The sequence below is a fragment of the Nilaparvata lugens genome, chromosome 11 (assembly GCF_014356525.2).
Source record: "Nilaparvata lugens isolate BPH chromosome 11, ASM1435652v1, whole genome shotgun sequence".
Classification (NCBI taxonomy): domain Eukaryota; kingdom Metazoa; phylum Arthropoda; class Insecta; order Hemiptera; family Delphacidae; genus Nilaparvata; species Nilaparvata lugens.
In genome coordinates, this window is record NC_052514.1 from 12,065,803 (window position 1) to 12,088,110 (window position 22,308).

The window sequence follows — 22,308 nt, forward strand, 5'->3', positions numbered from 1 at the left end:
AATCGAAGCTTGACGTGTCTATCCGACACTGATCAGTTGCTTCAATCTCTTGTTATATTTTAAATGGATTCTATTAATTATTTTAAATTGATTCTATCAATCTCTGAATATAACAGTGTATCAAAAATTGAGTTAATTCATGACAATTTCGTTTCAAATCATTCCATTATAAATTGAATAAATGGAATGATCAGATTATTGATGTCTGTTTTTTTCTCAATTAAAAGTAGATATAGAATTGGATGATGCCAATCATTTTAGTGTGGGTATTTCTCCTCTCAGTTATCAATGGAGCATCGCTTTTCATTTTTGATTGCCAATTATGATAATTGATTGATATAATATATGTCTATCAAAATCATTTTTTAAATAGGGATGGTTGGAACTTGAGAGTCTTTTCTATCAGTCAATCTACAACAACAGTATCTAATTCTTGGAAAAGTTTAATAATCGTACTAGTAAGAGAGAAAAAAGAATAATTTTAATAATCATTCAAATTAAAAAAAAATTTTTTTGCAAAATTACAAAATTTACATACATTTTAATGGTTGTAGTAACTTGAAATTTGTACAAATTGACAGTGTCTCAACTCATCTACAACACATAAAATACATCGAAATTGGGAGAGTAACAATTAAAAACAAAAAATAAAATTGCTTAATGGTGTAGTGTGCTGGAATGAAAAAAGAGGAAACACCCATTTAGGAATACATGCAAGTATACCCATTGTATAAGAATACTAGCAGGTAACCACTAACCAGTGCTCCGCAAGTGTGTCTATTTCAAAACTTGACAAACTGAAAACTTGACGTAATGAAATCTGGAAGAATTGAAAATAGGCCTATAAGAATTCCCGGTCAATTAATTTATATGCAACATTTCAAGTGAATCAGTCCAGTAGTTCAGTAGTTCGTATGATGCGTCAAGCATAATTCTCCTATCCTTTACACGTGTATACGTTCTTTCCTTTATCATAGTATAGAAGATAAGAATATTACATGAGAATTGATATGTCCATGTAATATGCAGGTAGAAGACAAAAACCACATATAGGGGGGACTATGTGAACTGGGTAACATGTAGTAATTAATTGATAATTCACAATGGAGGGAAGGGTGTTGTACTTGACTTCTAAGAGATTGAACTTCAACCCCAAATCAATTGTGACTAGCTCACTCAATTTACAGCACGTGTACAATATGTGTGTGAGGTACTTGGATATTCGGGTGGAGCTAAATTAGTCATTATCTTATGCAGATTAATCGATCATGGCTGCTGTCAAGTCAATGCTCTCACAAGTCACCAGTTTCAACACTAATGGTACCCAGCATACAGCACCCAGCACATGCGTTCAATATTCATAGTGAGCCAATTTCATAGATCGTTACCCAATATTTTCACTCTACATTACTGAGCTTTATGGAGAACAATCCTTTCACATGCTATAAACAGATGATATAGAATGTAAATTCTATAAACTCATGTTTAGTGGAGTAGTTATCCGGTGTAAAAATCTGGTGTGGCGCACTCACACAACTTTCCTTGCCGTTATGAAAATTGATCACGTGACGCTAGTGTTCCCGCGCATCTCAAGTCTACTATTCAAAGATTTGAGCCAGCTGGTGACAGGACAATAACGCTGGAGGCACACGAGGTCTGCTATCTCTTCATAGTGAATGATTTTATAGAAGTTGCCAACAGTTTGCAATTGAAATAATAATTTTCTCGAATTTCGAGCTTATTTTTAATTTTAGGTTAAAATGTTACTCTACATTAAATGTAGAGATTCACATGCTCGATCTTTTCCACTCGAAATGTTTTGTTTAAATTGTATCTGAAGCCTGATAATTGGGAATCTTAAATCAAACTTTGCATAGATGGGGCGCAGCTCCTGAAATTTTTACAGATATGGGACTTGTGGCAGTTGATAAAGCTTAACAATGACTATTTTAGGTATGAATTTGATCAAAATCGTTGGAGCCATTTCCGAGAAAATTGCGAAAAACCCAGTTTTTGACAACATTTTCGTCAATTTAGCCGCCATCTTGAATTGCATTTGATCGAAATTGTTCGTGTCGGATCCTTATAGGGGAAGGACCTAAAGTTCCAAATTTCAAGCCATTCCGTTAATTGGGAGATGAGATTTCGTGTACACAGACGCACATACACTCATATACACACACACACACACACACACACACACACACACACACACACACACACACACACACACACACACACACACACACACACACACACACACACACACATACAGACCAATACCCAAAAACCACTTTTTTGGACTCAGGGGATCTCGAAACGTATAGAAATTTACAAATTGAGGTACCTTAATTTTTTTCGGAAAGCAATACTTTCTTTACCTATGGTAGGTAATTGGGCAAGGAAAGTAAAAATTGAATTCATTATTCACTCCGAGCCATATGCACAATCTCAGTTTAAACGGAGATTTATCAGCTGTCGGTTCAATCCATGATTACACATTATAATAAACACAACCAAATCTTCATGGTAAACATAGATTGGCGTTACACCGCACACTAGAATCCGTATTTATCAGTGAATCGCCTTGAACTTGAGGTTAAACTTAAGCTGGGTTTTGGTTTGTGCGTAAATGCCGTCGTCGACCACGACTGGGTGAGGATCTCAGATTGGGTGGATTTCAAATTGTCTAAATAACCTAAACGATTATGTTCAATTATGTTTTAATGGGGGAGGTTGGATATTATAAATTAATATAAACAATATGAAAACTTGTAGTACCCTTTATTATTTGAAACTTGTAATATCAAATCAATTTTTATTCAATGATATCGCTTACATGACAAATTCCATTATACAAATGATATTACAGATCATTGAATACAATACTGTTTGCTTAAGAAAAATCTTGTCTGCAAACAGGAGTGAAATACATATGACTTACGACTTGTAATATTTTAAAGTTTTAAATAATCAAGGGTACTACAAGTTTTCATATTGTTTCCAATAATTTGTAAAAAAGTAACCCATTCAAGTGAAGTGTTTTTTTAATATTATACTTTGAAATGGCAATTTTTTGATATTATTAGAAATGTTTTGATTATTGAATAATAAACACGAATAATGAGAAGTTATTTGATCAGCTGTTCTAGCACACTTGAAAATTTTGACATATGAATGTCAACAATGCTTCTCATCGGAAGTTTGCGCACGAACGAAAATGCACTTTTTGATGTTGCTTGTCACTCACTACCTTGTTTCAATTCTGATGATGATTTTAATTTTTTTCTTTTGTTTCAGGAATGCTGTGCCCCCAATAACAAATGATGCTTATGGGAAGCTACGTTGATCAGTATTATCTTGTAAGTACACTCTCTTACTGCTTTTTGTTCAGTTAGATACTGTGAAATAATTGCGGGTAGACTGTAGGGCTACTTCACGTATTGATCTTTACAATGTGAATTAAAGTTCTTACGACGGATAATTATTGAACTGATATCTCAATATTATTGTATCAATTCTTCTTTCTCCCGTTTTTAGGTAGCTTAAAGGTGATGGCAAAACTAGTATGAAATCTCCACTCGAATTATGATGGGCAATCGGGCATATTATGCTAATCAGAAAATTTTCAAAAGCAGACTGATTTCTAGGCAAACCAAGGTAAAGATGTACAAAACATTGATAAGGCCGGTTGTGACTTATGGAGCTGAAACGTGGACTATTTTGAATAGAGATGAAAGAGCTTTGAGGTCTTTCGAGAGAAAGATGTACAGGAGGATATGGGGACCAGTCTGCGTTGAAGGAAATTGGAGAGCCAGATTTAACAATGAGTTTGATGAATCAATTGGCGAAAGAAATATTATAAGGTGTATCAAAGCAAAAAGAATAGAATGGCTGGGTCACGTGGTAAGAATGAATGATGAAAGAGTACCACAAAAGCTGCTTGATGAAAGGATGATGGGCACCCGAGAAAGAGGAAGGCCAAGAAGAAGATGGATCAGCGATGTGGTGGAAGATCTCCGTGTGTTAGGTGTGGCGAACTGGCGGCAGGGAGCACAAGAGCGGGATGTATGAAGGCGTCATGTAGAGGAGGCCAAGGACTGTAGAGCCAGATAAAGAAGAAAGAAGAAGAAAGGTGATGGTACAATCTATTATTCATTAAAAAAAAATTATTAATACACTTGTTACCTATTTTCAAAAATGAACTATATCTAGTGAAAAGAAGTAGACTTCAGTACAGTTAGTTGGGATTCATTAGAAATTGAAAGTGGAGTAACATCTAAGACCAGTTGTTCATTACTCCAATACAAGTGGTTGTGACTTGTGACATTTTCAAAGTCGTTTTATTCTCAAGATTTGAAAGAAATCGGGTTTCTCTTGAAAACTATTGTTTAAATTTCCACGGATGAATAGACAATCACTTCACTTTTGAATGTGTTCGTGTTTCGAAGAGAATCTCGCTTTCTCCTTGACCATCCTTGTTCAATTTGCATAATGCCTATGCTGTAATTCTCCTCAAACTATGACCCCACCTTATTGGAACAATGATCAAGCACAAGGATATCATACATGTAATCACGATACACAACCTTACTCAAATAATTACTGACTTCTTTTGGAATTACAGTAGTTCACGTTGTTCATCACTTTTTTGTTGCATAATTTATTATTTCCTATTTATTTGGTCAGGATTTTATAGTTTTTTATAAGAGCAATATAGGATTGCTCGTTACAGCAAAATGCTGTATTGTCAGATTGCAAAAATAATTCATCCAACTTTCAGTTCTCGTATTTATCATTTTTCTTTACTTTGACAAGAGATTATTAGGGAATACAATCATGTTATCACCTGCTTCTTTATAAGATAATACTGTGCCTCTGAACTTTTTTGCATCAATTTATATAATTTCAGATTCTGTAATTTCCTTCAGCTAGAAAATGTCCATTCTAATCTCTTTTTAAAATCTTGGAGAATCCAAATCGCTATTTTTCGACAATTTATTTTAATCAGTAACTAGGTCCCCACTGGCTGCCCTTACCACACCCAATTTAATCAGTAAACAACAAACAATGTCACATTCACAGCAGTATGTAATTAGCAAGTAAGCATGCCCTGCAGTTGTCTGTCTATCCACTGTTTGTGCATTTCATATAAGCTTATTACAAACAAGCACGACGAACACTAATCATCAACGATATTGAGTAATTGTTATAATTTGCTAGCTTGTTTGAGCCGTGGGTGGATTATTGGGGTGGAAAGTTGGGAGGAGGATTTAGAGGAGGAGGAGGAAGAGGAAAAGGAGGAAGGAGATGAGGAGGTGTTGGAGGAGGTTGAGGTTGAGTAGTTGAAGTAGGAGGTGGTGAAGCAGGGGTGAGGAGTAGTTGGAGGAGAACGAGGAGGAGGAGGATGAGGTTCGGTGGGAGAAGTAGGAGAATTGGAACAGGATGAGGTGTAGTTAGAGGAGGAGGAGGAAGTGTGAAGAGGAGAAGGATGTGGTTGGTGGGAGAAGTAGGAGGAGGTAGAGCAGGATTAGGTGTAGTTAGAGAAGGAGGAGGAAGTGTAAGAGGAGAAGGATGTGGTTGGTAAGAGAAGTAGGAGGAGGTAGAGCAGGATGAGGTGTAGTTAGAGAAGGAGGATGAAGTGTAAAGAGGAGAAGGATGTGGTTGGTAGGAGAAGTAGGAGGAGGTAGAGCAGGATGAGGTGTAGTTAGAGAAGGAGGAGGAAGTGTAAAGAGGAGGTGGATGAGGTTGGGTGGGAGAAGAAGGAGGGTACAGCAGGATGAGGTGTAGTTATGGAAGGAGGAGGAGTGAGAAGAGATTGAGAAAGTGGCAGTGGGGGATTGATTGATTGATTGATTGAGTACTTTATTTATGTAGATTACAATATATACTGGCTTATACACTTGTATACAATAGCTTACAATACAGCAAAGTTATAGATGAATTTACATAATATAGACTAAGAAAATAACTATTGAACTGTATAAGGAGATGAAGGCGATGAGGAAGGAGATGGGGAAGGAGATGAAGAAGGAGGAGGAGGATGATGATGATGAGTTTGTGGAGGAGGATGAGGTTGGTTAGGAGGGGTAGGAAGATGTGGAGCTGGATGAAGAGTGGTTGGAGAAGGAGTAGGAGTGAGAGGAGATGTTGGATGTGGGGGAGGAGGAGAGAAGTTGAGGATGAGGAGGTGATAAAGGTGAGAAGAAGCAATTTAAATGATAACCCGTACACCTGTCATCAGCTCACATCTGTTTGTCCAGCCAATTTGACAATAAATCTAATGACAGTCAATACAAGTACTCATTATATCTATGTATTTCGATGCGTGTATAGTGCGCACAAATACATGTAATCTACGTACGCAGCTAAAAGCCTTATTAACGATAGGCTATGCCGTATTTTAGGCTGTTATAGGCGTTGAGCTATTAGCCTGTTGTTTTGGCGATGATTTCCAGAACGTAGTAAAGCCATAAATTAATTGATTAGAGCTGGCGCAGTGTAGGCTACATCGACCGTGGCTTATAATCAGTGAACACGGTTTTAGCATTCTGTTGTAGTAATGACGTAATGGCTCCAATGACAGTGAATAGGAAAGAAATTAATGGATGTCGCTCATTAGGCATGTATATGTGATGGCAAACTCTAGCATATTGCAGATGCGTTTGAAAATTAGTGTGTTTGGTAGGGGGTGATTTTGTTTTGAAATTTGATTGCAGTTTAATTTCGGGGGGTCCTGTAGTAAAGGTTTTAGTGCTCTCTAATGTTGCTTTGTTCTCTCTCAGTTTCACTCTGTGATACATTTTTTCTCTCTGACTTTTAGATTGCTGATCAATAACATCCCTTAATATTAAAAGTCTCTTATTAGATAATTATTATTTAACGAAAATCCTGAATAAATGCTGTAAATCACCCCGAAGACTTCTGCTACTGCAGACATTGACAACAGGGTTAACAGCTAGATGGAAATTCGATGAGAACTACCATACAAAAATTAGTTGCACAGCACGGGAATCGAACCCGGTACCTCCCAATTGCTAGTCAGGAATGCTTACCCTTACAACTGACAGTCTCTTATTAGAGTAGGGAAAAAAGTGATTCTACAGATGGATATCCATCTGTAGACTTGCTGGCCGCTATGGCTTCGTATAAAATGAGCGCTGCTATCCAGAAATTGTCAGTTTGGTGTAAGGGTAAGCATTCCTGACCGGCAATTAGGATGTACTGGGTTCGATTCCCGGGCTGACAAATAATTTTTGAATAGTAGCGCTCATCGAATTTCCATCTAGCTGTTTACCCTGTTGTCAATATTTGCAGTAGCAGTAGGCTTCGGGGTGAATTACAGCATTTAATTTGGATTTTCGTTTAATAATAATAATTGAAAAAGTGATTACTCATTTTACTCATTTTGATGTTTAATTATGAGGCCTACATTTATTCATTCATCATTCTCTCCATGACTGCTTTCTTCTGTTTTAAGAGTTTATCAAGATATTTGAAGTTCAAACTTCTACGACTAAGATTACAGTACAAGAATTTACTACCATTGACTCGTTCAATTAACGGTGTATTTCTATTATATTACTTTCGAAAACGTTTGTTCAATTTAATACAGGTTAGGAAATTGACCTACATGTGAAACTTCTGCTCTGAAAAACTTTGTAGGCTACTTAGCTATGTTTGGTTTCGTTTCAGTATTCGATTTTGTTCAAATCGTTCCAAGTCTTGTTTTATTGTAATATATCTACAACGATCCCACCATCAGATATACGATAGAAGATATTATAACTTCTATCTGCTACTATCTCACTCTATATGTCTATGTTCTTATCAGTTTTGTTTTATCAGAGATTGACAATGGTGTAACAACCGAAACCGGTCTCTCTAACTATCAATAAAATCTGTGGTTTTTAACAATTTCTTGGTCATTTTATTTAATATGAATAATTATTACCACAATATCAACTTCTCAATTACACAAAAGTTTTGTTTCAAGTTGAATAATAGTGGAAGTATTTTTTGTTCCATGGAAATGAAAATACTTTTTCAAATTTCAGTTTCCGATATCTGAAATTCATACATATATTATGTAAATCACCCCGAAGACTTCTGCTACTGCAGACATTGACAACAGGGTTAACAGCTAGATGGAAATTCGATGAGAACTACTATCCAAAAATTAGTTGCCAGCCCGGGAATCGAACCCGGTTCCTCCCAATCGCTAGTCAGGAATGCTTACCCTTATACCAAACTGACAATCTCTGGATAGCAGCGCCCATTTTATACGAAGCCATAACGGCCAACCAGGTTACAGATGGAATTAAATAGAGAATGCATTTATTCAAATGCTAATTGATATATAATTATTATTTAACGAAAATCCTAAATAAATGCTGTAAATCACCCCGAAGACTTCTGCTACTGCAGACATTGACAACAGGGTTAACAGCTAGATGGAAATTCGATGAGAACTACTATCCAAAAATTAGTTGCCAGCCCGGGAATCGAACCCGGTACCTCCCAATTGCTAGTCAGGAATGCTTACCCTTACACCAAACTGACAATCTCTGGATAGCAGCGCCCATTTTATACGAAGCCATAGCGGCCAACCAGGTTACAGATGGAATTGAATAGAGAATCTTCTTCTTCTTCTAGTGCGTCTCCTATCGGTGGTTCGCTATCAGCACAGCAATCGGATCTTATTCACTGCCGCTCGGAACAAGTCTTTGCTGCTGCAGTCAAACCAATCCCTCAAATTTTTAAGCCAGAAACACGTCGCCTTCCAACACTCCTTTTCCACTGATTTTTCTTGACTATATTCTGGAGAGTATATATTTGTGGCTTCTCATAAGATGTCCAAGATACAGGAGTTTTCTCTTTTTTATGGTGTAAACAATTTCACATTGTTTCTTCATTCTCTCTAGGACTTCCATGTTCGTGACTCTATCCGTCCATGGAATCCGCCACATCCTGCGGTAGCACCACATCTCAAAGGCTTCCAGCTTATCCATATGGCTCTTTTTGAGGGTCCATGATTCCATCCCATACAAGAGAGTGGAAAACACGTAACAGCGTAACATCCTCATTTTCATTCTATATTTATGTCCCGGCTCGTGAACAGTTTTTTCATTTTTACAAATGTCGATCTGGCCATCTCAATCCGTTTTCTTATCTCTCCCGTCGAATCCCCACTTTCCTCTACCCACGTCCCCAGATATCTATACTTATGGACCCTTTCTATGACTGTACCGTCCACCATTAGGTTTGTCTGAATTTGTCTATTCAAGGCTTTCCTGACCACCATTAATTTGGTTTTTTCCAGATTCAATTTCAAACCAAATTCACCACATCTGTCATGCAATTTTTGGATCAATCTTTGCATATCCTCCATATTGCTTGTCAACAAGACAGTGTCATCAGCATACCTTATATTATTTATGGCTTCTCCATTTATAATTATGCCCGCCAACTCCTCCTCCAAGACTTCATTGAAGATAGCTTCGCTGTAGACATTGAAAAGGAGTGGAGACAAAATACAGCCCTGTCTTACCCTCGGCGGATCTCGATTTCCTCGGTCAATTGATTGTCTATTCTTGCAGCCGCCTTCTGACCCCAATAAAGATTGCTGATTATTCTTATATCGCCTGCATCAATTCCTTGTTGTCAAGCAACCTGTACATCACTCCATGCCTTACCTTGTCAAATGCCTTTTCAAAATCTATAAACAGGCATAACGTCTTGATTCATGTCTAGGCATCTCTGGAAAAGCACATTCACCCCAAAAAGCCTCTCTTGTTCCGAGCCCTTCTCGAAAGCCAATTGGGTATTGCTTATCCCTTCCTCAAGTTTTCTAAATATCCTTTTGTGTATAATTTTTAGAAACAACTTTAGGTATGGCTCATAAGCGCAATAGATCTATAATCAGAGCACTCCCTTGGGTTAGGTTTCTTAGGAATGAGTACAAAAGTGGAGATCAACCATTGTGTGGGGATTTCTCCCTTCTCATAAATATAATTAAAGAGGTTCACAAGAATATCAATTACATCTTCATCAAAGAGCTTGATGGGGATCTGATCTGGACCTGCAACTCTACCTGCTTTCATCACTTTTAGAGCATATTCCACTTCAGATCTCAATATCTTCAAATGTACTTCCCCTCTCTTTACAACTGGTCTTACCGGTCTTTCGTCTTGGAAGAGCTCTGAGAGATATGCTTTCCATCTCTTTAGTTTTTCCTTCACATCAGTTATAATACTCCCGTCCTTATTCTTTATTATATTTGAACTCGCTCTGCTTTTGCGACATCCAGCCATTTCTTTAACCTTCTTATGCACATGGAAGCTGTCAAAATTCTTTCCAATACTTCTATTTCTTCACATTGCAATGTCAGATACTCTTCCTTAGCCTCTCTTATCCTCTTTTGAATTCTCTTCTGTAATTCTCTATATTCTTTCTCCTTTCCCTTGCTCTTCCTTCTTTCTTCCATAAGATCCAGAATTTCAGATGTCATCCATGCTTTCTTCTTCCTTTGGGGTTCCTTATCTACCAGGTGACTCGTCGCTATTTCTCTTAAGGTCACTTGTACCTCATCCCACTTTCCTTCTACATTGTCTACCTGTGATACATTAAACTCTCTCATGGCTTTGTTCACCTCATACTTCACAGTGTCACAGATTTTTGGGTTTTGAGAAGTCTTGCGTCTATGTAATTTCTTGGTCGTTTTGTAATCTTTTTCATTTTAATATGCAACTTAGCTACTACAGGGTTGTGATCTGAATTGATATCAGCCCCAGGATAGGTTTTTGTAGATGTGACTGCATTCTTATATCTATTATTGATGAGGATATAGTCAATTTGATTTCTGATGATATTTTCTGGATTATCAGCAGGAGATTTCCAGGTGTACAATCTACGATATGGAAGCTTGAAGTTGGTGTTTGCTACCATTAGATCCTTCTCCTGACAAAATTGTATTAGGCGTTCACCTCTCTCATTTCTCTCACCCAGTCCAAACCCCCTGTATGTGCTTCTACCTTATCTTTGCCTACTTTAGCATTAAAATCTCCCATTACTATAGTTACATCACTTTTCTTAGTGCTTGCAATTATTGTTTCCAGTTCCGCATAGAACTCCTCGACTTCTACTTCCTCCGAGTCTGCAGTTGGTGCATATATTTGTATGATGTTCAGGTGTCCTGTGCATGTTTTTATTTGTAACATCATGACTCTTTCTGAATATGGTGTAAAACCTGAACCGATGCATTGGTAGCCTTATCTATAATTACTCCCACTCCATACCGATGATTTGGGTCATCTATTCCTGAGTAATAGAAAACTCCATTATTCGTTCTACACTTACCACTGCCTGGCCATCTGACATCGCTTATTCCCAGAATGTTTATGCTGAGTCTTGACATTCCCTTCACCACATTGTCCAACTTTCCCGATGCAAAGAGGCTTCTTGCATTCCACGTTCCGATCCTCACACTCTTCAGTCTTGCTTTCATGTTCTGGTTCGCCACTGCTCCCCCCGGAGATCCGATTGGGGAGCTTTTACCTCCGAATATTTCGTTTTAACCCATCCATGATTGCTGTACTGATTGTACAAAGGATACCAATAATGGTCTTTAATGCAGTGGTTTCCCCTTGCCTTCTGCATCCATATGCCGTTGACCCTTTGATGGGTTCTCCCGCCTTTAGAGTCGATTTCTCCACCCTAGGGCAAGTGAGTGCCCTGTGGCTCTTCCGCCCTCTCCGCCGTTGGGATCTCTCCTCATCCGCCTTTGAGACCGTTGACCGATTTATTGGTTTTTGTCAACTCTGGGTATTTTATTTCCCCAGTACCCTCCACCCTACGGTGGCGGGCGTACCCCATCGCCAGGGGCAGCTCCCGATAGCAGATCCAACAACAGCCACGGGGAATAGAGAATGCATTTATTCAAATGCTAATTGATATATAATTATTATTTAACGAAAATCCTAAATAATGCTGTAAATCACCCCGAAGACTCTGCTACTGCAGACATTGACAACAGGTTAACAGCTAGATGGAAATTCGATGAGAACTACTATCCAAAAATTAGTTGCCAGCCCGGGAATCGAACCCGGTACCTCCCAATTGCTAGTCAGGAATGCTTACCCTTACACCAAACTGACAATCTCTGGATAGCAGCGCCCATTTTATACGATGCCATAGCGGCCAACCAGTTACAGATGAATTAAATAGAGAATGCATTTATTCAAATTCTAATTAATATATAATTATTATTTAACGAAAATCCTAAATAAATGCTGTAAATCACCCCGAAGACTTCTGCTACTGCAGACATTGACAACAGGTTAACAGCTAGATGGAAATTCGATGAGAACTACTATCCAAAAATTAGTTGCCAGCCCGGAATCGAACCTGGTACCTCCCAATTGCTAGTCAGAATGCTTACCCTTACACCAAACTGACAATCTCTGGATAGCAGCGCCCATTTTATACGATGCCATAGCGGCCAACCAGTTACAGATGGAATTAAATTGAGAATGCATTTATTCAAATGCTTATTAATATATATTATTATTTAACGAAGATTCTAAATAAATGATGTAAATCACCCCGGAGGCTTCTGCTACTGCAGACATTGACAACAGGGTTACAGCTAGATGGAATTCGATGAGAACTACTATCCAAAAATTAGTTGCCAGTCCGGGAATCGAACCCGGTACCTCCCAATTGCTAGTCAGGAATGCTTACCCTTACACCAAACTGACAATCTCTGGATAGCAGCGCCCATTTTATACGATGCCATAGCGGCCAACCAGTTACAGATGGAATTAAATAGAGAATGCATTTATTCAAATGCTAATTGATATATAATTATTATTTAACGAAAATCCTAAATAAATGCTGTAAATCACCCCGAAGACTTCTGCTACTGCAGACATTGACAACAGGTTAACAGCTAGATGAAATTCGATGAGAACTACTATCCAAAAATTAGTTGCCAGCCCGGGAATCGAACCCGTACCTCCCAATTGCTAGTCAGAATGCCCTGCAGTTGTCTGTCTATCCACTGTTTGTGCATTTCATATAAGCTTATTACAAACAAGCACGACGAACACTAATCATCAACGATATTGAGTAATTGTTATAATTTGCTAGCTTGTTTGAGCCGTGGGTGGCTTATTGGGGTGGAAAGGTGGGAGGAGGATTTAGAGGAGGAGGAGGAAGTGTAAGAGGAGAAGGATGTGGTTGGTAGGAGAAGTAGGAGGAGGTAGAGCAGGATGAGGTGTAGTTAGAGAAGGAGGAGGAAGTGTAAAGAGGAGAAGGATGTGGTTGGTGGGAGAAGTAGGAGGAGGTAGAGCAGGATGAGGTGTAGTTAGAGAAGGAGGAGGAAGTGTAAAGAGGAGAAGGATGTGGTTCGGTAGGAGAAGTAGGAGGAGGTAGAGCAGGATGAGGTGTAGTTAGAGGAGGAGGAGGATGAGGTTCGGTGGGAGAAGTAGGAGGAGGTAGAGCAGGATTAGGTGTAGTTAGAGAAGGAGGAGGAAGTGTAAGAGGAGAAGGATGTGGTTGGTAAGAGAAGTAGGAGGAGGTAGAGCAGGATGAGGTGTAGTTAGAGAAGGAGGATGAAGTGTAAAGAGGAGAAGGATGTGGTTGGTAGGAGAAGTAGGAGGAGGTAGAGCAGGATGAGGTGTAGTTAGAGAAGGAGGAGGAAGTGTAAGAGGAGAAGGATGTGGTTGGTAGGAGAAGTAGGAGGAGGTAGAGCAGGATGAGGTGTAGTTATGGAAGGAGGAGGAGTGAGAAGAGATTGAGAAAGTGGCAGTGGGGGATTGATTGATTGATTGATTGAGTACTTTATTTATGTAGATTACAATATATACTGGCTTATACACTTGTATACAATAGCTTACAATACAGCAAAGTTATAGATGAATTTACATAATATAGACTAAGAAAATAACTATTGAACTGTATAAGGAGATGAAGGCGATGAGGAAGGAGATGGGGAAGGAGATGAAGAAGGAGGAGGAGGATGATGATGATGAGTTTGTGGAGGAGGATGAGGTTGGTTAGGAGGGGTAGGAAGATGTGGAGCTGGATGAAGAGTGGTTGGAGAAGGAGTAGGAGTGAGAGGAGATGTTGGATGTGGGGGAGGAGGAGGAGAAGTTGAAGGATGAGGAGGTGATAAAGGTGAGAAGAAGCAATTTAAATGATAACCCGTACACCTGTCATCAGCTCACATCTGTTTGTCCAGCCAATTTGACAATAAATCTAATGACAGTCAATACAAGTACTCATTATATCTATGTATTTCGATGCGTGTATAGTGCGCACAAATACATGTAATCTACGTACGCAGCTAAAAGCCTTATTAACGATAGGCTATGCCGTATTTTAGGCTGTTATAGGCGTTGAGCTATTAGCCTGTTGTTTTGGCGATGATTTCCAGAACGTAGTAAAGCCATAAATTAATTGATTAGAGCTGGCGCAGTGTAGGCTACATCGACCGTGGCTTATAATCAGCGAACACGGTTTTAGCATTCTGTTGTAGTAATGACGTAATGGCTCCAATGACAGTGAATAGGAAAGAAATAAATGGATGTCGCTCATTAGGCATGTATATGTGATGGCAAACTCTAGCATATTGCAGATGCGTTTGAAAATTAGTGTGTTTGGTAGGGAGTGATTTTGTTTTGAAATTTGATTGCAGTTTAATTTCGGGGGGTCCTGTAATAATGGTTTTAGTGCTCTCTAATGTTGCTTTGTTCTCTCTCAGTTTCACTCTGTGATACATTTTTTCTCTCTGACTTTTAGATTGCTGATCAATAACATCCCTTAATATTAAAGTCTCTTATTAGATAATTATTATTTAACGAAAATCCTGAATAAATGCTGTAAATCACCCCGAAGACTTCTGCTACTGCAGACATTGACAACAGGGTTAACAGCTAGATGGAAATTCGATGAGAACTACTATCCAAAAATTAGTTGCCAGCCCGGGAATCGAACCTGGTACCTCCCAATTGCTAGTCAGGAATGCTTACCCTTACACCAAACTGACAATCTCTGGATAGCAGCGCCCATTTTATACGAAGCCATAGCGGCCAACCAGGTTACAAATGGAATTAAATAGAGAATGCATTTATTCAAATGCTAATTGATATATAATTATTATTTAACGAAAATCCTAAATAAATGCTGTAAATCACCCCGAAGACTTCTGCTACTGCAGACATTGACAACAGGGTTAACAGCTAGATGGAAATTCGATGAGAACTACTATCCAAAAATTAGTTGCCAGCCCGGGAATCGAACCCGGTACCTCCCAATTGCTAGTCAGGAATGCTTACCCTTACACCAAACTGACAATCTCTGGATAGCAGCGCCCATTTTATACGATGCCATAGCGGCCAACCAGTTACAGATGGAATTAAATAGAGAATGCATTTATTCAAATGCTAATTGATATATAATTATTATTTAACGAAAATCCTAAATAAATGCTGTAAATCACCCCGAGACTTCTGCTACTGCAGACATTGACATCAGGGTTAACAGCTAGATGGAAATTCGATGAGAACTACTATCCAAAAATTAGTTGCCAGCCCGGGAATCGAACCCGGTACCTCCCATTGCTAGTCAGGAATGCTTACCCTTACACCAACTGACAATCTCTGGATAGCAGCGCCCATTTTATACGATGCCATAGCGGCCAACCAGTTACAGATGGAATTAAATAGAGAATGCATTTATTCAAATGCTTATTAATATATAATTATTATTTAACGAAGATTCTAAATAAATGATGTAAATCACCCCGGAGACTTCTGCTACTGTAGACATTGACAACAGGGTTAACAGCTAGATGGAAATTCGATGAGAACTACTATCCAAAAATTAGTTGCCAGCCCGGGAATCGAACCCGGTACCTCCCAATTGCTAGTCAGGAATGCTTACCCTTACACCAAACGGACAGTCTCTTATTAGAGTAGAGAAAAAAGTGATTCTACAGATGGAAAAGTCCATCTGTAGACTGGCTGGCCGCTATGGCTTTGTATAAAATGAGCGCTGCTATCCAGAAATTGTCAGTTTGGTGTAAGGGTGAGCATTTCTGACCGGCAATTAGGATGTACTGGGTTCGATTCCCGGGCTGACAAATAATTTTTGAATAGTAGCGCTAATCGAATTTCCATCTAGCTGTTTACCCTGTTGTCAATATTTGCAGTAGCAGAAGTCTTCGGGGTGAATTACAGCATTTAATTTCGATTTTCGTTTAATAATAGTTGAAAAAGTGATTACTCATTTCGATGTTTGATTATGAGGCCTACATTTATCCATTCATCATTCTCTCCATGACTGTTTTCTTCTGTTTTAAGAATTTATCCAGATATTTGAAGTTCAAACTTCTACGACTAAGATTACAGTACAAGAATTTACTACCATTGACCCGTTCAATTAACGGTGTATTTCTATTATATTACTTTCGAAAACGTTTGTTCAATTTAATACGGGTTAGGAAATTGACCTACATGTGAAACTTCTGCTATGAAAAGTTTGTAGGCTACTTAGTTATGTTTGGTTTCGTTTCAGTATTCGATTTTGTTCAAATCGTTCCAAGTCTTGTTTTATTGTAATATATCTACAACGATCCCACCATCAGATATACGATAGAAGATATTATAACTTCTATCTGCTACTATCTCACTCTATATGTCTATGTTCTTATCAGTTTTGTTTTATCAGAGATTGACAATGGTGTAACAACCGAAACCGGTCTCTCTAACTATCAATAAAATCTGTGGTTTTTAACAATTTCTTGGTCATTTTATTTAATATGAATAATTATTACCACAATATCAACTTCTCAATTACACAAAAAGTTTTGTTTCAAGTTGAATAATAGTGGGAGTATTTTTTGTTCCATGGAAATGAAAATATTTTTTCAAATTTCAGTTTCCGATATCTGAAATTCATACATATATTATGTAAATGCCATATATTTCTCCTCGATATCTAATTCCCTTCTGAATTATATCATTTGAAGTAAAATTCGTTAGCTGGAGATCAAAAGATTATTATAGCCTACCCTTGTTTTTCTTCGACTCTACTACTGTATATTCTGAGATTCTATCAGAGACATAACTTTGTTTGAAATATATAGACATACTGACTATGTAGTATATACTTGAGTGAGTATATACATACTGCATGTGTGTTATTGTGTGGTTCCTTCCTTATTTTCTGTATTGCTTTTTTATGGCCTGCCCTTTCCAATATGTATACTTACAACAAGACATGAAAAGAGAAATGCGGAAAATTAGTTTTCCCGTTTCCCGTGTGTTGTTTCGCCCGATGAGACTTGACACGCTGGCGTCTTCCCTTTCTCTTTTTTGAAGTGGAAAATCAGATTACAACCCTTCCGTTTAAATAAGAGGATTAGGGAAAATTTTATTCCCCGTCTCTCCTTCCTCCTTCTTCTTCTTTCCCTGCTCCAATCATTGTCGTTCTTTGTTTCACGCGTGTGATTCCATTTATTTCAAACTTTCTTTGTTCTCGCTATGTGCACTGAGCCAATCGAAAAACTGCAAAATAGGATCAAACTAGTCTGAAAGGATTTGCAAAAACTGCAAAATTGGATGAAACTGAAGGGGTCTTTGTGCTGTAATGTTTGTTCTGTTGATTCTCATCTTGTCGGATTTGATTTTACTTCAAGAAGGGAATTTTACAGTGAGCATTCATCATGTAATGAACAAGTTGAAGCTCTGTTTGGAGAGTTCAAAATATCTACATTCCTGTTATTACTGTTGCTGAAATTCATATAAATTATTTCTATTGAACCAATAAATATTTTGTTAATAAATAATATTGTTTTTCTTATTGATGTCAATGCTGGTTTTAAATTGTATTCTACCATAGAGAAACAATAGCATAAGTAACAATAACTTACATATAAACAATAACTTACGCTATTGTATCTCTATGATTCTACTTTATGACTTAGGCCCAAATTGACCAAAAACGAAAACTAGGTTTGAGCGACAGTTAGTTCTAAGTCAGATGATTTTTAATTGCTTTTGTAATAAGATTTTTTTCATTTAGAATCAACTGGCGCTCAAACCAAGTTTTCGTTTTGGTGGACTCGGTCCTAACTGATAAGACCAAATCATGAAATTTTTAAAACATTTTTTGATCAATCGTGAATACAATACTAGTGTTAAGTTATGTTATTTCTCATTGCCTGAGTCAACATACTTCCCGAGCAATGTGCCACTCATTTGGAGCTGAATGCTCCACCCACTTTTGGCGTGGTCTCTCTCTTGACCAATAGCAGACTCTCGCCTTGGCAGTTCAGTCAAGTACCAATCATATAGCTTGTTTCACAGAATGTAGGGGATACTTCTTCGTGCTGCTTGATATTTGAGTTTCAGTTTTGAAATACAAAGCTATTACACTCCGTGAAAATTAACTTCAGACTTGGAGGAATATGCGGCGCCGAGAAATGTATGGAGATCAGCCAATTACAGTGATGGATTGAGTCATGTGTGGAAGCGCAGTTGCCAATTCGTCGAGTCAGTCGACTGAAGGATTCCAGACAGGAAACTCCGTAAGTTTAACATGAGCGCTTGAATACTCACGAGAAATTAGAGGAATACTGGCCGGTTGGAACGGCAACTCCGCACCTCTGTATGCCTTCTCTGCTGCGCATGTCCCTCCCAAGTATGAAGTTAATTTGTACAGAGTATAGCTGTAGATATTAGTGGAACAATCGATACTAGATATCGGTCGTCACTATTTCAAGTCGTTTCATACAATTTGAATACATCAATTCAAGTCTTGCACAGATACATGAGATTGCATCGATGTGGAACGCAAAAAATGTCCAATCTTCTAAAAATGTTACTCCTGTCTATTTAAATGAAGAAGGCTAGCTAGTGGTTGAATATTTATTCTATTTCATCATTTATTTACTTGTCATTTACAATCAACTTGAGGAAAAAGAAACAGACCACAGTCCAAAACTTCGTTGAACCAAAGATGCTTCCTCTTGTATTCAACTCAGAGTTTGCCTGTCTTGGTGTTTCAAATAAACAACAAGAATACATTTCATCCTTGAAAAATGACTCCTACATTGTAGCCTTTGCAGGAAAATATGGAAATACCTTTACAAAATGTCTTGATCCTTCAAATAAACAACAGAAATAAATTTCATTCTAGAAACATCACTCCAGCATTGTAGTTTCTGTATGGAAAATATGGAAATGCCTTCACAAAATTTCCAGAATTTATATCAAGTAAAGGCTGGTCTGGAGATAAACAACTTGAAATCTCAATTTTATTTAAATTCGTTTCACTTTACATGGATCACAACTTGATCCACCACATAGAATTGTATCATAATCGTGAGAACAGTACAACCATTTTCATAATAAATCCTGCATGTGGTTCACCTCGTGATCCACATACACGTGAAATTGCATTTACAAAAATAGTGCTTTCCATAAAAATTCTGTATGAAGATCACCTTGGAGGTCTAGATTCCAGAAGGAAATTGCATAAACAAAAATAGTTTCATTTTAAAGGTGAGGTAAACTGAGCCCTCCGGTATGGCGTGTTGTGCACTCGATCAAGTTGGTTTTCGTTTTTTGGCATTTATTTCTCCATAGTGAGTAGTGAGTGTTTCCAGACTAGACGGCATGGCGCGGCGACTGTTTGTACAGTGCTCCAGATAAGTCTGTTTACACTGGCTTAGACGAGGTCTGTGCCCTCTAACCTCTTGAGAAGTTCTTACTCGCTTTCCCAGCGGATGTTTCTATCGCCCGTGTTGACTGAACGACTTACCTTTCGAGTTGGAATTTATTCGAAACCTTTTCGTATTATCAGAAGCGGTAGCTATTCTGGAACTGTGCTACAGCAAGTTTACTTTATGCGAATGAGTTTCTTGCAAGCTGTATCTTTGACGTGCTATGAGCCTATGAGTGAGACAGTGAACAAGAGTATAGGCGTATAAAGTGTATGTATCTTTGAGTGAGAAAGTGAACAAGAATGTGGTGGTGAGCAGTGCGCTGTATCCTATCTTTATCCTAAGCTTTATCTTATATGTATCTCCATCTCTGTCTTATGCCAGTGTGCAGTGAGCCTATAATGTGGTGGTGTGGCGCGCTGTAGCCTATCCTTATCTTAGGCTTTACTTATATGTATCTTCATCTTCATCTATCTATCGTATCCCAGTGTGCAGTGAGCCTGTAATTTTTTGGTGTGAGCAAGTTGCTTGCCGTACAACTTGTGCCATATCTCTACAAATTATTTCTGGATCAGTGAGTGGAGTGTCTTTGAAACTTCTGGCTTGTGGAATTTGTATTATGAAATGTGTTGTAATAGAGGGTAATTAGTGTATCGTAGTTTGGAATGTAACTAGGCCCTATATTGTAATTATTATGTACATTAATACAGTATCATGTGATTTCATTTTTTCTGAATTACGAGACATCTTTTACCCGGCTGCTCAAAAGTTTGTTAACTTTAAATCCCGGTTTAATGCCACGTGAACCAATCAGAGAAGCCTTCTTCTCAGGAATGTAACTAGGCCCTATATTGTAATTATTATGTACATTAATACAGTATTATGTGATTTCATTTTTTTCTGAATTACGAGACATCTTAAGCTGCGTACACATATTCGTGCTTCCAACCCGCACCGAGCACGCTCCTCCCTCGTACCGCCCTCGTACCACCATCGAAGCACAGTCGCACCGCCCACGCACCCATCTTGAACGTTACGGAAGATGTTAGATCTTCTCGCGTTCCACGGTCGAGCCACTGTTGCTCGCCGGTCGATCATCAATCGCTCTGCTGGAGTGACGTTCGGTTGCGGAGCAGAGCGACAGTCTGTACGCACCTTTATACCCGATTGCTCAAGAGTTTGTTAACTTTAAATCCCTATTTAACGCCACGAGAACCAATCAGAGGAGCCTTCTTTTCAGGAAAACCTTATCTGATTGGTTTTTGTGGAATTTAATTATGATTTAAATTTAACAGGCTTTTGTGCAACTGGGACCTTACCTTGTAATTTCAATCAAACAGTCCATAAATCGCTAACAGGAATGACCACTTGGCATAGCATATTCGAATAATCCCCATACATAAAAAGTTTGCTCTACAGCTCCAGCCGTTTCTCGCATCCCATCTGCCATTTACTTTGATAATATTCAAATCCTCCTCCACAAGATTCCTATGAATCCTATCCATTGTACTTGTTGTTCCTCGTTCACACTTATATACATACACTTGTTGAAAATATTACTTATTTTTCATATGGAACCTTTACTCCAGATTAAGTATTATTATATATTATATATTATTATATTAAGCGAGCAATTTCTGTATTTTTATACCTGGTTATTTATCTGGTTATTTATATTTATATCTGGATATTTATGTTCAACGAATCTCGAAAACGGCTCTAACGATTTTCACGAAATTTGGAACATAGTAGGTTTATGATATGAAAATTCGATTTCACTAGGTCTCATCCTTGGGAAAACTCGCTGAATGACATTAAAAGGATAATTCATCCTTGGCTGAAACAGCTGTGGATAGTAAAATAGTGAGTGAGCGAGTGAGTATGTGAAAAATCAAAATATCGCATTCCCGAAATTCATAAGAGGACATAATTATAGTCAGCTGTGAAATATAAACAAGATAATTTTAGAGAATTGTGTTCTGTTTATCAATAAATTTAATAAAAATATTATACCGAGCGAAGCTCGGTGCCCCGATATTTGAATCTATAAGTAGTTCAATAGGAGTCATTTTATGAAGAAAACTATAATCGAACTCTATCTTAACATATTCATTTACTAGTCATCTACTAGTTTTGTTATATTTTCTTGTTACTCAATGAATTTTATATATAATTTGGCAAATTCCCAACCACTGAAACAATATATAAAGCAGTTGAGAGTTGATTTTTCAAAGCGACTGGAGTGTCTAATTATGTAATCAGACGATTAGTATGAAGCAAAGATCCGACATGCTATGCATTGAAGACCAGCAGCTGAAAAAAATCCTTTTGAGATGCTAATGACACTGTCATCCATCCTGGCCTGGGTACTGACCAGCCGGCTAATAGCAAAGAGCTCCTCCTCTACCTCTTCCACTGCTTCTCCTCCTCCTCTGCTTCTCCTCCTCCTTCTCTTCCATGTCCTCATTCACTCACTCCTCATCATCCTCTCCTCGCCCTCCTTCTCTTACTGACCGGCTGTCTAATAGCAAAGAGATCCTCCTCCTCCTAGTACTTCACCTCCTTTTCCTCCCTCCTAA

At 38.1% G+C, this 22,308-nt stretch overlaps 1 protein-coding gene across 3 annotated transcripts in view; it reads left to right on the forward strand.

The window, feature by feature from the left end:
* LOC111049384 (bifunctional heparan sulfate N-deacetylase/N-sulfotransferase) overlaps nucleotides 1-22,308 on the forward strand; it is a 210,934-nt gene that overhangs the window by 68,450 nt on the left and 120,176 nt on the right. For all 3 annotated transcript variants that reach the window (XM_039437594.1, XM_039437595.1, XM_039437592.1), the window contains one exon: nucleotides 3,301-3,362. The gene's annotated coding sequence lies outside the window, so the exon portion shown is untranslated. The remainder of the gene's footprint in view (nucleotides 1-3,300; nucleotides 3,363-22,308) is intronic.